The sequence below is a fragment of the Herpailurus yagouaroundi genome, unplaced genomic scaffold (genome assembly GCF_014898765.1).
Source record: "Herpailurus yagouaroundi ecotype Mexico unplaced genomic scaffold, PumYag 163, whole genome shotgun sequence".
Classification (NCBI taxonomy): domain Eukaryota; kingdom Metazoa; phylum Chordata; class Mammalia; order Carnivora; family Felidae; genus Herpailurus; species Herpailurus yagouaroundi.
In genome coordinates this window covers 9,335,714-9,351,298 of record NW_024412404.1, presented here as the reverse complement: position 1 = coordinate 9,351,298, position 15,585 = coordinate 9,335,714, and the positions used below count along the sequence as shown (strand labels likewise).

General features: G+C 36.0%; 1 protein-coding gene across 2 annotated transcripts in view; it reads left to right on the top strand.

The window, feature by feature from the left end:
* Positions 1-227: 227 nt before the first annotated feature.
* The window catches only part of CTNNA3 (catenin alpha 3), a 1,766,595-nt gene continuing 1,751,237 nt past the window's right edge, over positions 228-15,585 (top strand). Inside the window, exon 1 of one of the 2 annotated variants that reach the window (XM_040485152.1) lies at positions 228-403. The gene's annotated coding sequence lies outside the window, so the exon portion shown is untranslated. Of the gene's footprint in view, positions 404-14,693; positions 14,797-15,585 lie in introns of those variants that run through there. The other variant, XM_040485151.1, reaches the window with a different exon arrangement.

Here is a 15,585-nt window from a genome sequence, read left to right as displayed (position 1 = left end):
TAGATGTAAAGAGGTCCTTATTTTGGAGAGAAATGCAAACCTAACTTATTCAGAGCTTCCTGACAGCTATGTTTATAGATCTCTAGGCAAAGTATGTGTCTGGCCTTTTTCAACGGAGTATTTTCAGTAACAAGTTGTCAGTGAGGTCAGTGACTAGCAGTTCAGGATTAGATACCACCCACCCTGGTTTGTAACCTCCCCTTTCTTTCTTATCCTGGGTGAATGACGCTCAGCTAAAGTGACTGCCCCACTGTCACTGCCTCTTAATTTGGTACTCTGTAACTCTGGCTAAGAAGGCTTCTCCCTCTTCTTTTTTATTTTTCCCTCCCAAAACTCTTTTTGGAAAATTCCCTACAAGAGCTGAACTTAAAAAAAAAATTACTTTATAGAAAGCAACAGAAAGGTAAGAGTCAAGTTTGTAAAGAGAAGAGCTGGACTTCAGTGCATTCTTGTTGCTGCGTTGAATTGCTCTGCCTTAGTTATATATCGTAGTTTTAAGATGTGGGGTTTCCTTCTGAATTAAAGTACATCACACTGTTATATAAAATGGGAATGTTTTGAGTAGTTATGATGAGAAATGTAGGCTTTCATGCTAATTTTAAAGTTATAAATAACTTTCAAACCAGTGCCAGGGGAAGCTAGTAGCCAAGGTCGTGCTTTGCATTCAGAGAGTTTCTGGCTATAAAAAGCCGATTGCAATACTGTGCAGGAAAAGATAAGATACGGCCTGGATGCTTGTGCTTTGGCATGGGGCTGGGGCAAAAGAAAGCAAAGATAGAAAATGTTTGAAGGGATTTTACTTTCAACCAAAAGCTTGTTCACAGTAAATGGAAGATTTTTCAAATGAGATAGTGGCAAAAACATTAATTCCTAAATTTAATATTTCTCTCACGTATTTGTTTTATAATTGGCAGTAATATTAAGAGGTTGAGTTCTCTCAGAACTGTTTTACCATCATTTATAATCAAATAAAAATCACACTATGTGGAATGTAATAATCAATACTGTAAAGAGAATGTAAAGCGGGTCTGAGTGACTGAACAGTTGCTCTCCGTTGCACTGAGGACAGAACTGGAAGGAATGAGTTCAAATAGAAACCAGAAGAAATTTAGTTTAGGCATCAGAAGTTTATCAATTGTACAAGTTTTGAGTCACCGATATACACCACTAAGAAAGCCTGTTACAGTGTCTTTGAAGATACATGAAATCCAATGATTTGCTTACAACACGCAAGTATGAAAAATAAGATTTCACATTAGCCTTGCATCTGGGTTTGTGGTTAACTTATTTAGACACATGGAAAGGTCAACATTTTGAAAATAGTTGTGATTTGGAGATGTCGATTATCAACAGCTAAATTTGAATGGTGTATTTGGATGCACTATTAAAATTTCATTATTCACTATAAAAAATGACCTCAGTATTAGCAAAGGACAAATTTGTTAAATGGAAAAACCCAGAATACAGACAGTATGGACACAACTATTTCCATTTGTTACCCTCCTATACATAGTCTGTTGTCTTCCTTCTTACTTGAGTAAAATATTGGGATTTTATAGTAAAATTTATTTTCTTTTCATCATAAAAGTAATATGAGCTCATTGTAGAATTTTGAAAGCACAGAAACACAATTACCTGTCATCTCATTGATGCATTTCCTTTTAGTCTTTTTTCTCTGCATGGCTTTGAAATGAATTACAGTAATACTGTTGATAAAATTTGAGACCTTGCTTTTACATTTAACATTATACCAAAACGTTTTCCATGTAACATTACCTATTCTACATAGATATTATCTTAAATTACTGTGTAACAATTTCCCAAGTTACTGAATATGATTTTCTTAATTATTGTTGAATACCTAAGTGCTATGGTAAATATCTTTGCGTGTGTGTGTGTCTTTATTTATTTTAAAGATAATTTCTTTAAACTGTATTTTTAAAAAAATTTTTATTTGAGTAAAATTGACACACAATGTTACATTAGTTTCAGTTGTACAACATAGTGATTCAACATCTCTGTACACTACGTTATGCTCGCCACAGTGTAGTTTCTGTCACCATATAGTGCTGTTATATGATTGATTATATTACCTTTGCTGTGCCTTTTATTCCCGTGACTTATTCATTTCATAACTGGAAGTCTATATTTCCCACTCCTCCTCACCCATGTTGCCCATCTTCCCCTTCACCTCCTGGCAACCATCAGTTTGTTCTCTGTAGGTCTGATTCTTCAAACTATATTCTTAAATGTGGACTTGGATTGTAGGGCATTTGAGTTGAAGACAAAGGCTGTGATTTTTAAGAAGATGGTTTTTTACTGTTTTTATTTTAAGACTTTGTAAAATTCCTTGTCTACCAAATGACATCTTTATTGAATGTCTCTGATATGTAAAACATTGTTATCAGGTATGTAAATAGCAATATACTAAGTGTTTGGAAGGACAGAATCTCTATTTACAAATTTTCAACTTAATCAACTTTACAGATATCAACAAAGCTACATGTCAGGAAAATGCTTCAGCTCTGCCTGAAACTAAGAGATAGTGTTATTGACTATATTATTTTGGACTTTTGAACAATAGAAGTTATAAATGACTTTTTTTAGAGGACCATCTATACATTGTTCTGATTTATATGAATTTTAAGAGCCAACTCTGACAAAGAAATAGCAGAATTAAGAAGGATAAATACTGTAGTTATAATAAATGCTTGGAGAAATTAGAAGTATTTGGAGAAATCTGTAGGCAGCAGAGTGAAAGAAAAAGGTAGAGGGAACATACAAGAGCAGAAATTCAGTATTAGGTTTTTCTGTTTAGGAAAACATGGGATTGGAAAGGGGCATAGCTAGAGTGGGAGTCAGAGAAGATAGTGAAGTTTTAATTTTGTTATTGTTGAAATTAGGAGCTATGGTTGTAGAAATAGACTATATTGAAGGGAAAAAGCCAAGGAATTGGTGGTCAGTAAAACCATTTGACTTTAGGAGGTGGTGGCTCTCCAGAGAAATCAAAGTAGAGAGAGTATAGAGATATCAGTATTATTTGGTGGGAGGTGAGTTGAGGTACAGGGTTGTGAATTCTTAAAGAATATATTGTGCCTGTATTAAAACTTTTTAAATTGTGCACTTTTATTTTTCAGTGATATTTAGAGGAAGACCAGAGCTATGGAAGGATGGGGTTCCCTTTTCTCATCCCTATGCATTTCTGTTTGTGTGTTTTTATTTTTTCTTTGGAACAGAAGGGATTAAGGTTTGAGAAGTTGGCCCTCAGTCTTGCCTGAAGAGAAACTATGTGCTTTGTAATAAAGACTTAAAAAAAAATAGTGTTTATTTAAGGATGACTGGCTCATGGGAATGTTAGTCTAGAGATTCAGAGAGTGTTATTTTCTGATTTTTGTTAGGATACTGGATTTTAAGTGACATGGTACTGTGGGGTGAAGCTCCTGAGTTTAGCCAAGTTGCAAATCTAATGGAAAGTGACAGATAATTGAGACTACAGAATTTTTGAAAGTGAACAGGACTATTAACTGTTGCATGTGATCTTCACATGCTTGATTACTGTTTTTAACTGTATTATTGGTGCCTGGGACACAGCCAATTTAATCTGCTACCAATTTACTCACAGTCTTCCAGGGTTTGAGAAATGATTTTAAGTTCCTATGTACCAAATTGTAAATTAGGTCACATTTATTTGGCACACCCACCTCTTTTTCCTGTCTTCATTATCCTAACCAGTATGCTTGTTCTGCTTCAGGCTCTTCCATCAGTGGGGAAATAGATTTGATGGAGAAGGCAATATTTAGTGCAAAGAAAAGCCCTCAGAGAGTGGAACTTGAGCACTGTAGGCCCTACTTTATATTGGCTGTATTGATCAGTAGTTCTCAATCTGTTATTGGTCCATGAAAGGAGAAAAGTTAGTACCAGAATGTAGGTCATCTATGCCCTAAGACTTTGTAGCAAGACTTTTTAGAAGAAATGGTCATTGATTTACATTCTTGCAAGCTCCTTATATCATTGCAGACTTGTACTTAGGGTAGCATTGCTTAAATTACACTGTATATAGCATTTATCTGCATATGGGGTAGGGAATTGGGATGGAGGTATACAATTAATTAAATAATAAGTGAATTATTAGGTCTCAGTTGATAAGATTTCTGGAGGTGGTATTAATGCAAAGAGGCCCTGAGTTAGTTCACTGAGAACCCTAGGAATGACTGAGAAGCAGGATTGCTGAAAGGACTACATTGGGTCTGCTCTGGTATTGGCTTTGGAATTAATTAATTCACTCATTCTAAATGACATGTGTAGCAGACATTATTCTTAGTGCTGGGAATAGATACTAGTAAATCAAATAAAGGCCCTGGTCTCTAATGTGTGTTTGTTTCTTTGTGGTTAGGAATGAAGGGAGAATAAGAAGTAAAACTGATTTCTCTGTGATTCTCTAGAAGCGGTATCAGCATCTATCTTAGCCCAAGGCTAGAGCTCATAGGTCATGTTTCCGTGGGAGTTTGCAAGATTAACTTGCTTTTGGTTAGATTCAGCAATTCTGTTTTCATAACTCTAGCTTTCAGAATCAAATATCTTGTGATAGGCACTGTTGGTTGCCCATGCAATATCCATACATTATGCTCTTGCTAATTTACAGAATCCTAATTTAGGTCAAGAATTAAAAGGCATAATGTACATACTGAGCTGCATCTTGTTATACATATTGACCTGCCCTCCTCCGTCACTTAGGACAGTTACATTTAGTGAAGGCAGATGCATAGTAAGATTGTTGGCACAATCTTACTGTCATAAAGACCACTCTCCTTGGTAGACAAGATGAAAGCAAACACAAAATATTGTCATTTTCCTTTCTGTCTGTTGTCAATATCACAAACTGCCTGGGAGTGGAGGAGGGTGGTTGTATCTTTCTTGTCCTTCTTCCCTCAAATGCAACCTAAAAATATTGGTGTTGTTTTGAGCGTTTTTCACAAGTCTCTGTTCATCTTAGGTTTAGTCCACACTTTTAATAAGCCAGTAGTATACTGATGCATTCATTCTTACCTTTACCTTCTTCCTTCTTCTCTTGTATGTCCTTTAAAACCCTCAGGTTTTTAGAAAGCTTCTTGTATACCACATTAAATTATATTTGCATACATTCTGTCTCATTTTTTCTTCATGTGACTTCTAATAGTGGGTTTTATTTTTTGACCTATCTTTCATTTTAGAATTTCTGGCTCTGGGAAATATGTATATTTTCTCTGACCTGCTAAACAATTGAAGATACTTGTCTTACTTTGCTTTGTGTTTTCTTCCTTGGCTGTAATGGACTCTGAGGTGATATGTTCAGCTTTCCCCATGGTTCCTGTCACTTTGACATCACTAACATATTTCTCTTTCTTGATAAAAATTAAGTCCAGGCTAAGCAGTTCTATGCCTTGCTTCTTTTGCCCTTTGAATGATGAAGTTGCTGATAGAGAGGCAGCAAATAAAGGAGAGGAGTGATTTCTCCAGTTGAGATTAAAATTTTTTTCTTTAATGTTTATTTTTGAGAGAGAGAGAGAGAGAGAGCGAGCAGGGGAGGGGCAGAGAGGGAGGGAGACACAGAATCTGAAGCAGGCTCCAGGCTCTGAGCTGTCATTACAGAGCCCGATGTGGGGCTCGAACTCATGAAACATGAAATCATGACCTGAGTCGAAGTCGGATCCTTGACTAAATCACCCAGGAGCCCCTCTCCAATTGAGATTGTAATTAATTGTCTTTTTGGTTTTGCTTATTTGCTTATTTAAAAAGTTTTTAAATCATTGCTCTCTTTTTATTTTTGCCTCTCACTTCAGTTGATTTTCTTTTCATTTTATTTGGTTTTTCCATCACTTCTGACCTGAAATTTATGTGTTTGGATGTTTCAGTGAGGGCACAGAGTAGATAGTATTCCAAATTTTCTTTTATCTTGAGGGTAGTTTCTGTTTATCTTTAAGACATTATCTTACTCTTATCTTATATAGTCTTTTTATTTTGGATATTTTCCTATTGGCTTCTTTTTGATAGATGGGACTTATTTGGTGTTTGTCATAAGTGAGATATGTGTATCCCCTTTGAACTTCATCACTATCAACTTTGAACTACAGAATTCCTCTCTTAAATTTTAAATCTCCTCTCTCTTAAATCTCAGGTATCTCAGTACATTTCTGGGCTACACATCCATTGGGGCAGCTATTCTCTTATTCCTATTATTTGGTCCTCTACTTGGAGGTGAATTCAACTCTAGATAATTTAAAATAATTTATTATCATTATTATTATTATTTTAAAGTTTATTTTGAGAGAGAGAGAGAGAGAGAGAGAAGGAGAGAGAGAGAGAGAGAGAGGGAGGGAGAGGGAGGAAAGGGGAGAGGGAGAGAGAGAGAATTCCAAGTGGGTTCCATGCCGTCAGTGCAGAGCCTGATGTGGGGCTTAATCCCATGAACCACAACATCATGATCTTGGAGAACCCCTCCTGTTGGGGTTCTCATATCTCAGGACACAGTATGTTATTCTTCCTTTGTCTTCTTGTATCCCGTATTGTATTTCTGGGAACTAAAAAATCTGGCAGAGTGTAGTTAGAAATCTGTTGCTGGGAGGTGACCAGGAAGCACATCTGGCTGTCTAAAAAGCAGCTTCTGTGTAGTAACGGGATGAGAGCTGGTTATTGGGTTGTCTCTGTTGCCCTCCGTTCTCTGACAGGATGTCAGGATACACAGATGTGAGGGTCTGGCTCTGAGGCTGCTTTAAATTTAGGTACAAGGGAGTTCTAGTTCCTCCTCCTCCCAATTTGTCCCATTCATGAAATACAAAAAGTAGGGTGGTCAGATTTAGCAAATGAAAATATAAGACACACAGGTTTGAATTTCAGGTAAACAGCCAATTTTTTTTGTTTTGTTTTGTTTTGTTTTTTTAGTGTAAGTATGTCCCAGATATTGCGTAGGACATAGGACATACTTACGCTGGAAAATTATTCACTGTTTATCTGAAATTCAAAGTTACCTGGGAATTCTGTATTTTATCTAGAAACTATAAGGTTCCCCCAGTGTTTGCAAATCATTAGGAGATATTTATCCTCTTGTGTCTCAGTACTGATGTATGAGGGTCTTTTTCTGGTTTGATAAAGGTTATCTTTTCCAGTCTTTCTTCACCTGCAGTGCTGGTCAAAACTGGGAGGACTGGAGACAATCTGTAGAGTCTGGGAGCCTTCAGAGAGGAAAAGAATGAAGACCTGGACTCCTTTCTTTTACAATGTATTTATTATTAGAAACTTTTTAATGCATTGAACTGTTCCTGAATAAGAAAGGACCTAGTAAGAAAGAATATCAAAGACCTTAAATTAGAATCCTTTTTGTGGCCTATATTATCTGGTGGGAGAGGCTGTTTGGGCTTGTGACTGATTGAAGGCAGAAGGAGGCAGAAGGCCCTCCTGACCTGGCCAGTGTGCTTGGTAAACTGAGGCTGTAAGCATGGATGCCATGCCATACCTCTGAGGGAGCAAGCTGGTTCTGTCTTGAAGAATCACCATGGCCAATGTCAGTAATGGTAGTAGCAAACGCAAGAGTGCAGCAGGTGGAAAGGTCACAATGGACCTCAGGGGATCAGTTTTCGTCAGTTAACTGTGTGCTGGGAGTAGAACACTAGCAGCCTTCAACAGGACCCACTTGTATTCTAAACATATTCTCTTGTTTTCTCTCTTTGAGGTATGGGGGGTCAAGAGGCCCATGGAATTCTTGAACTATTTAAGGGATAAGAGAGGTACTGGGCTCTCTGTCAGTTTGGCATTTGAGAAGTAGTTTTAATTTGTATTTTTCCACTTGCGCTTCTTGTATTTTTGTTGTTGTCATGGGAAGAACATGCTCCTGATAGCCTACTTGTCCAAGGAGGATGAGACACATGTAGAACAGGTTTGGATTCCAAAACTTCAACTTGGAGTAAGCCCAGCCAGGCCCATCTTGGATTAGCCAACCTAACCACCAGCCAACCTGAAAATGCACAAGAGAGAATAAATGTTGTTTTATGCCACTGAGTTTTAGGGTGTTTTATTATGTAGCATTATTATGGAAATAGTAACTCATAGATCATTAAACAAAAAATGATTTAGTATAACATTTTACAAAGAATTATTTAAAAATTAATAAGGAGGGGTGCCTGGCTAGCTCATGTGGAGGAATGTGTGATTCTTTTTTTAAAAAAATGTTTATTTATTTTTTGAAGAAAGAGAGAGATAGAATGTGAGCAGGGGAGGTGCAGAGAGAGAGGGAGACACAGAATCTGAAGCAGGCTCCAGGCTCTGAGCTGTCAGCACAGAGCCTGATATGGGGCTCGAACTCACAGACCACGCTATCATGACCTGAGCTGAGGTCAGATGCTTAACTGACTGAGCCACCCAGGTGCCCCAGGAATGTATGATTCTTGATCTCAGGGTCTGAGAGCCTCAGCTCAGAGCTGGAGCCTCAGGTTGGATATAGAGTTTACTGAAATAAATAAATATTGAAAAAAATTAATAAGAAAAAGAACAACAGAGAAATGAGTTAATTATAAGTCAAAAAGTAATTCACAGAAGAGAAAATTGGAATGACTAATAAATAAGTGAACAGATATTTAGCTTATTTCACTAGCTATTGGGTAAATACAGATTAAAATAATGATGAGATACCTTATCATACTTATTGGATTTATAAAAATTAATAACCTGGTAATAACCTAGTATCTGTAAAGATGTGAAGAAAATGGAACTTTCATACATAGATGGTGGAATGTTTATGGATACAAAGAGAGACCTATCAAGAAGGGAGAGGATATTTTCAAGGACTATTACTGACAAAGGGTTATATATAGAATATAGAGAGAATTTTAGAAATCTGTGAGAAAAAACAGACAACCTAGGAGAAAAATGGGTAAGAAGTACAAGTGAGCAATTCATAGAAGAGATACTTGAATGGCTGGCTAGTTAACCCCAAGCATATCACCAATGACATTGGTAATCAAAACTACAATTAAATTAAAACAACAGTGAGATCCACTTTGTACTTTCCGTGTTGGCAGAAGCTGAAATGTCATGCAGTATCTTGTGCTGGTGAGGAGATGGGGACATGTGAGCCTACATGTTCTGTTGGTGGTGTTATTTTGGAGACCAGGTTAGTAATATTTGTTGAAATTGAGTGCTCAAATGCATTCTGACCCAGAAATTCTACTTCTGAATTGTATTAGTTTGCTAGGGTTGCCATAACAAAGTATCACAGTCTGGTTTAAACAATAAAAATTTATTTTCTTAGTCTGAGGGTTAGAAGTCCATGATCAAGGTGTTGACAGGTTTGGTTTCTTCTGAGGCCTCTCTCCTTGGCTAATAGATGGCTATATTCTTGCTGTATCCTCAATATGGTAATTCCCTTGTGCGTGTCGGTGTCCTAACCTCTTCTTATAAGGGCACCAATCATATTGATAGGGCCCACCCTAATGGCTTCATTTTAGCATAATCCTACCTTTAAAGACCCTGTTTCCAGATACCGTTGTATTCTAAAGTATAGGGGTTAGAATTACAGACATATGAATTTTGGGAAGGGTGCAATTCAGGCCGTAACAGAGTATATGCATTAGAGGGACTCTTACATAGGTATACAAAGAAGTATGTATGAGAATGCTTATTATTAGAACTGTTTCCCATAGCAAAGAGTTGGATACTAAATATTCTTGAATAGGGATACGGACAGATAAAATACATTATAAAGGCATCTGATAGAATGCTACAAATGGAAACTAAATTAAATCAATTATATTAGTTGGGAACTAATTTTTCTCAAATAACAAGAAATCTGTGGGTAAGAAGTTCAGAACTGATGATATCAAGGACCTGAGCTCTTTGCATAGTTTTGCTCTGTCATCTTCCTTCCTTAGCTTTTTAGCACTGATTTATGTCCAGGCATCATACCAGAGATAGTAGAAGGAGGGGCCAAGGGTCATAGCAACATTATCTGATTCCTTTTTTATAGGGAAAGCAAAAGCTTTGCCAGAAGGCATCTCAGTGGACACCAGCTGACACTCATTGGCTAGAATTCTGTCACATGCCATTCTGAGTTGCAAAGAAGTCTGGGAAACCTAATGTCCTGCTTCCATAGCTGTGCAAGGCAAGGGAGAGCTGGATTGTGTGTTGCTTGGGCTAATCTATGGTGTTTACTGCATGTATATGGTTCAACATGTTAGATCACGAAAACATAATGGGGTGGGGGGAGACAGAGAGGGAGAGAGAGAGAAGAGAGAAGAAGTACAATACTGTTTGTGTAAATTTGAAAGTCCATACACACATAAAGCTATATACCATTGTAAAGATATATGTCAAGAGTTATGGGAAGTTGATTAGAAAGGCATCCATTAACTACAACACAGTGGATACCTATAGGAAGGTAGAAGTGGAACAGAGCTGAGGCAAGTGATATAGACTATGATAACAAAAAATAAAATACAACAGACTTTTCACAGACTAGTTCTATCAGTTGAATTTTACCTGAGGAACATGATTAATTGTGTTGGTCTAATTCTGTGCTCTCAATATCCAGGAGAAGAAAGGCTGGGGTGATTTGGGGTATGTGTGTATGAATTACTTGGACTGTCGGTATGATTATCATTTAGAGTCAGATAGTGTGAATCACTATGCTGACGACTGAGTTTAATTACTTTACCCTGTGATGAGCTTTATTCTTTTCAGTACAATTGGAGGCCTGATAGGAGTGATGTTGTAGTTAAGCTTAGTGAGGCTAGCAGGTACTCTTTGGACAATTTAGGGGTATTATGAATTTTGCAAAATTGATTTTCCTTGTCTTTGTACATATATTTCTTTTGCATTAAAATGAAAAATTAGTAGACTTGACTTGTAGAGAGCCAGTGGGGGACATGAGTAAAATAAACATGGCTACTTGGTAGTGAAATCCACCATTCTCTAGTTTTCTGTTACTATCTTTGGAAATGGTGGGAGAAAGGATTTCCTTCCCCTCTCTCTAATATAGCCTCAGCAAGTGACTGACTCTCTCCTCTGGAATGAAGCATGTTGGCACAATTCCATAAATTTATGTGGGAACAAGACACCAGAGGTTTCTGTTTTTTACTTATTGCCATTCTATTGCTTTTGGTTCAGTATTCTGTCCTTTAACCATTCCATATCTAATCCTCTAAATAAACATAGACCATTTGTTAATATGTGTTAGTGTATCTTTGATTTTCTGTATTAAACATATGTTACAACTTTGGAAGCAGGTCTTAAGTTCTTCCATTTTAGAACTATGTTTCCTTGTTACTTAATTATAAGTTACTATCATGGATGGGGTAGATGACGTCCCTTGGTGAAATGGATTCAATTCGCTGAATAAAAACGTGTGGACCTAATGATTCTTCATCCATTTTTAAATCAGATAGGCAATTTTTTTTTCTTTTTGCAATCTTTCACAGCAGCCTTCTAAAATTCAATGGCATTTTGGTTTGGAAAAGTAGAATCCCACGAACAGAAAAGTATCTTTCCACATAATAAGAATAATTAATTGGTGAATTATTAGCACTGTAATGAGCACTCCATTAGATTCTTTTTAAAAAAATGTTTACTTATTTATCTTTGAGAGGGAGAGAGAGCACGAGTTGGGGAAGGGCAGAGAGACAGAGAATCCCAAGCAGGCTCCAACAGCACAGAGCCCAACAAGGGGCTCGAACACATGAACTGTGAGATCATGACCTGAGCCAAAATCAAGAGTCAGATGCTTAAAACCAATGGAGCCATCCAGGCACCCCAGTACTCCATTACATTCTATGGGTAATTTTATAAGCACTTCTTAATAGTAACTTTGTAGGTCTCATTTCACAAAATGGGGGGAAAAACAGGATAAAAGGGGGAAGAGTGAAGTCGAGCTTGAATTTGAACCCAGTTTCCTTGTGTTTCTGCCTGTTCTTTTAATTTCTTACCTTCTCTTCCCATTCCTAGTGGGTACTTGTTTTGCAAAGTTCTGTCCTTGGCTGCCTTATCTTTCTCTGCTGTGAACCTTGGAAGATCTCATTTAGTCTCATGGGTTAGGGTGTAACATGGATGCATAGTGACCATATCTCTATTTATAGGGCTGATTTTTCTCCTGAACTTCAGGATCCTGCATTTCACCTGTCTGTGGGACGTAACCCATTTGCACATGGCACTCACACCTCAAACTCATCATACCTAATGTATGTCCGAGTCAGAGTGTGCCCTAGACTTGCTCATTGGTGTGAATATTATCTGTTATAAGTCCACTGCAATAGTTTAGGGAAATAATAAGTAGTTTTCAAAATAAAATGAAAGACTGTATATAAAAAATATGTTACAAATTCAAATTGAACATAAAATATATGGAGGCATTTTTGCTAAAAGTAAAAGATTATTTTAAGTAGTATTTATTCACTATTCAATCTCTCCCCAGGCCATGCATTGTTGTTAAAAAAAAATTTTTTTTTTTTATCCTCAAGTAGAATTGAGACTAACAAGACCTTGTAGGTATAGTTTCTTAAGGCACTAGGGAAACCAAAAATTGCTGAATGAGACATACTTCAGGGGAGCCTGTGTTAGGAACCAAACTCATAGTTGGAAAGTACAGTAGAATTAAGTGGTTAGATGAAAGCAAAAAAATTAGTTATCTGTATATTCTAAAATCGGATGATTTTAGATTTTTTTTGATGATTGGTAAAAAGGCTAAGCAAATTACTTGCAAAACTGATATTTCAGTTTTCTTATGGATGCATATCCTGTCAGTTAATTTGAGAAATAATTCTAAGTATCTCTCTTGTATTGTAGGGAATATATCAGTTCAGAAAATTAACAATACAAAATTTCCTGAAAAAAATCCATTACAGTTGAAAACATGGTATACTTTATTTCCAAGTGTAAAAGATGATTTTTACATAGCTACCATTAGTTACTATATGAGGAAAGAAACTGCCACATTCAATTATTAAAAACTGATTTTGTAGAGTGAGGAACTCAAAACTTCCTTTCATTATCAGAAATAGAATTTTCTTTTAAAGGAAAAGAAGCTATAATTTCCTATTTTGAATCACAATTGAGGAAGAGAATGATTATTTCTTTTCTCTTTGGGAAATTTAATACTTGAGCATAAAGGCTGTGTCATTAGGGGTAAGTTTAGGAGCTTGAAAAGAGAGCTCACTCTTTGAGCCTTTAGATCTGTTTTATTTTTGCCAAGTTAACTTAGTAAACTTAATGTTTGTGATAATAGCTTCAGGGAAGCATAGAAAATTTTTATCTTCAGTCAAGATAAATTTGTGGTAGTTAATGATTTTTGGCTATTTAGATGGTAAAATCTTTATTTTTAGAGTAAATCAGGCAAATCAATATTCAGGCTTTTCAAAACTGAATTTGTAAAATAAGGAATTTGTAGCTTGTATGAGGACTTTGTTAGTTGTAACATTGTATGCTCATGAGAAATACAATAATTCTGTGATAACAGGATCCCTGTCTTCTAGAATTTTGCTGTAGCTAATTATAATTTGTCCATATAGAATGGACAAATACCAAACAAGGCAATTAGAAAATATTAGTTAACAGTTTACAAATATCATATGTAATTTTGAAGAGAAATGATTTTGTATTATAGTGTAGTTTTATTTTCTTTGGAGTTTGTTTTAGATTTTCTAATGGGGCTTGGAATCTTTACGTAGGGTTTTTATTTGTTTCTTTGTTTGCTATTTTTGGTCCCAGAAAAATCTAGGGTTGTGGAAAGTCGTTTTGATGATTGAACCCAATTCTGCTACTTCTTAGTCTTTCTCTCACTACCATGACAATGCATCTCTTGGAGCTGATAGAAGAAATAATGGTAGACTTTGCCACAGATGAGAAGTATTAAACACTAATATGGGCTATATAAAAGTCAAATTAATATAGGCAAAATAAAATGGGATATTTTTAAACATATTTCATAACGAAAATTGAGATGGTGTGTCCCATTTTGTAGTTGAAGTATAAAAATAAATGTCATTGGATGAAATATTGTGGGCTTTCAGAATCAAATGATACCCTCTGCTGGCTAAATTAGGGATTGTGTTTAAAAATGAGTAGCTTTTTTTTTTTTTTTTTTAAAGAGCTGATTGCTGTAAAAAAGGATTGAACAGTGCAGAGAGAGTATTGTGAAATAATATAGGAGAGATTACAAATGTGGAGAATGATGCCAATGTATGACTTGAATATTTTCTGAAGTGAAACTAATATGGAAATATCCATATGAAATTTTCTAATCTTTTGATCCAAGTTTTAACCAGGGAAGTAGGCAGGCCATAGGGAAGGAACACAGCAGGGGACAAACTGCATGGATCTGCTTCCCTATTTCTGATAGCAACTCATATTTAATTTATTGTCATCAGTTAAATTTCATCAGTTAAATTTAAATTTTTTAAAAATTCTTAAAGCCACTTTGGAATTCACAATGTTTTGGGAACACAGCACACACAAAAGTTATGTTTAAAAGTTTATACTGGACGATATATCATTTCATTGCAGATTTGAAAAATAAAATTTTAGGTCTGATTCTACTGTTTGATGTGGCTCTTCATTGGCATATTGCTTTAAGAGCACCCATCCCCCCCTTGTGCTTGAGCCACTGTGTCCCGTCAGTCATCCTGAAATACACTAGGGTGCTTGTCAGGCTGTTTGCTTACAGATGCATCATAAGCCAAATTGTGAGCCGTAAGAGTGGCACTGAATTTCTAAATACAAGAAATTGCTTAGACAATTGATTTAGTATCTGTATATGGGCAATACTCTGTCCTGCAGTAGGTGAGTGAAGTGTCAAACTTTTTAAGATCCAATTTTGCTGTAAAGCAAATCTGATAATTTTAGATTATCTGTTGCTTGGTTAGATAACTTTGGGGGAAATAAAAGGACATTATTTCTATAAAATGGGATGAATAGAAATACTATACTGTGCATTTATTAGTTTTATAACTAATTTTCCTTTTAATAACACTAAACTCTAAACTACTTTATGAAAGTTCCAATTTTATAAATGTCTGCTTTTTCTAATAGATTAGCAGGCATTTCAGATTTAGATAAAAATGTGATTCTCTTACACATTTTTTTTTCTTTCACAACAACTTAGGCAACTCACTTAAGCAGAGGCTCAATTCTGCTATTTGGTGTGTTTATTAGTAGTTTTAAAAATAGCGCTTAAACAAGTGCTCCTGTGCCAGTGACCAAGCTATAGTAGTGTTACATCAGAGCATTTAAAAATTCCTGCTGTGTAACTGAGCTCTTACTATTTGCGTAACTGGAAGTATATGCAAGGAACTGGAAGCTTTACGTTCTTTACACATAAAAGTCGTGCAGCAAGCAGTTTCTTTATTTGCACAAACAATTCAATTTCCATCATGGGCCTCTAAACTTAAATTGTGCATGGGTGCTTTTCCTGTATTTTTGGTATGTAGCCTTAAATATCTTCAAACAGGGCATTGATAAAAAAGAAAGAACTCGGATTTCAATATTTCTGTGTTCAGTGTGGTAGAGAATAGTTAAGAGGCAGCAAGGAGTTAAAGTTTTAAGGCTTTATCTAAGGTAAATTGAGATTGC